Source organism: Cyprinodon variegatus, unplaced genomic scaffold (genome assembly GCF_000732505.1).
Source record: "Cyprinodon variegatus isolate N-32 unplaced genomic scaffold, C_variegatus-1.0 Scaffold2077, whole genome shotgun sequence".
In the NCBI taxonomy this organism is placed as follows: domain Eukaryota; kingdom Metazoa; phylum Chordata; class Actinopteri; order Cyprinodontiformes; family Cyprinodontidae; genus Cyprinodon; species Cyprinodon variegatus.
Genome location: NW_015152530.1, coordinates 16399 through 18896, shown reverse-complemented (window position 1 = coordinate 18896; position 2498 = coordinate 16399).

The window sequence follows — 2498 nt, the reverse complement described above, 5'->3', positions numbered from 1 at the left end:
GTTTACGGGGACGAAAATCTCACTTTTCATGCAGTGACCTATGCATCATGGACTTTGAAAATGTAAGCCAAAGCATCAGCAGTCTTTCCAGTTTTGGAAGCTTTCTGCCTGAATAAAGCCATCAAGCGAGGAGTGTGCCGATCAAGCTGGGCATAGAAAGTGTTTGGGAGGTTCTGTTTTGTTACAAAAACTTTCATTAAAAAAGTAGATGTGAAAGATACCTTTTAGGCTATTCTGTAACATTTAATATTATATTAAAATTTTCTTTAGGTTTTTACAGCACTAGTGACATGGCAGGTCGGAGTCAAACCTGCTTCAGCCACGTTGAGGGCTAAGGCCTCCAAACATGGGTCGGTCGCGCTAACCACTACTTCAATGTTACATAAAGTTGGGCTAGTATCATTCATGAATTATTTTCCTACCAATCAACAAAATTATTTTTTTTTTTTAAAGTCAGCTAAATTAACTTTCAGACAATAACTTCAATCTCTAGCTTTCCAAAAAGTTTAAAAAAAACAAAACAGGACTTTTTTTCCAAAGTTAAATTTCTAGCTAAATGCACAGCACATGGTGCTTTAGTTAGCTTCTGCCATGATACCTCACACAAATCAAACAAGTGAACCGAAGCTAAGCTTTGAGATAAAAACAAAACAAGAAGCAGACTTCATTTTTAAAAACATCTTTTAAATTCTATATCTAAATGAAAAACATCTGATTTTCATTCTTCCACCTCCAAAGTCACAGTGATATTTATAGCAGATCAAATTCAGAAAACATTTCCTCTGAACAATCCCTGTGATCTGCAGCCATTTAAAGACATAGACTTATACTTTGATCCAGGAAGTCAAACGTTACCAGAGTTGTTCCTTCCTAGTCTGAGGTCGATATCAAATGGATCTGGATGCTTTAGTTCTACACAGTTGTAGAACTAAAGCATCCAGTTGTAGAACTGTAATGTGAAGTCCACAAACATTGATTGAAGTCTTTAACAGACAGCCACCATTAAGCCAGAGCAAACTTATTTATTGGATCTTATTTTATTGTTGGGATCCACATCAGCACAGCTAAGCTGTTGCTGCTCTTCCTGGGGTCCAATAAAATAAATTGTAAATTAAGATACCAAACAACACATTAAAACATAATATAGTTCATAACTTTCTGTAAATGTACTCTACAAATAAAGAACTTTCTATAGTGATTTAAACCTCTGTGTTTTTACCTTCTCTATTTCTGGGATCATGTTCCATAAATGTGTTGCTCTCTATTTGAACTAAAGCTATTTTATATTAGTTCAGGTTAAGCTTGTAGCAGCTGGTATTCCAGGATGGTCTCCCATCCATTTAATTACCAAGCCTGACGCCGCTTAGCTTCTATGATCAGGACAGGAACAGGCTTGCAGAGAGCAGTATGGCCATAAGCATTGGATTAAAAAAAAAGAAAAGTCTGATAATTGTGATTATTGTTGCTGAATAGGAGATTCTGGTTAAATGCTTTCTTCTAAAACTGCAGACCTCTGTAGGTCAAACTCAACTTTCTCTGCTCAGTTTGAAGTTAATTCCAGCAGCATTCATCTAAAGCCACATGGTTACTTGGTCACTGATAGAATAATGTTAGATGTTTTCTTAGTCTTCAAACTTGATCAGGACTATTGAGACAAATAAACTGCTGTGATGAGAAGCTGGATCTGATTTTCTGTAACTGGTTTCTTTTACTTTCAGTGAAGAATTAAATAATGATTTGATTATTATTTTATTTCTTCTGTTTTATTTCCTTTTATTTTGCTAATATCAACAGTTTAACTTTAATGTCTGCTTCTTAACCTCAGTAGACCTGTAGTTAATCTAGTTATCCAGCAGATGGCGATCTCTGACCTTGTTTGACTTAATCATCCAACCTTCAACATAAACAACATTCCTTCTGCTTTTTACTTTCATTTAGAAACAGGTTTTGTTGGAACAAACAAGCAGAAAGTCGGCAGAGTGAAGCTGATGAAATGGCCGCTTCAGCTGATATTTCCAACTCAGGTCAGAGATCTTTTTATAAAACTTTCCCTCAAACTTTATGCTGTTTGGATTATAATCTGGTAAACTCTTATTTTAGTGGATATATATGTTCAATTCAGAGACTTTGACTTTAAACAGAACATGAAGTCAAACAAAATGGCTCCCTCTGCGTTTCTAGATTTGCTTATATTAGGTTTTCAGTCATGGTAACACAATGTTTTTGTCATGATTCTTCTAATAGAAATGTTAATATAGGCATTCTGTTCTCTGATTGGCTAATTAAAGCAGATGTTTTTAAACTGTGTGATAAAATAAAGTCTTACCCCTCTTAACAGCACTGAGCCGCCCTGCTACAGAACTGAGGATTGTGTTGATAGGAGGAAGATATCCTAACCCTTCCAGTGGTAAAAGCTCAGCTGGAAACATCATCCTGGGTCACAATGTTTTTGACACCAGCAGAAGAACAGCTCAGAGTGAAGCGAGGCAGCAGGAAGT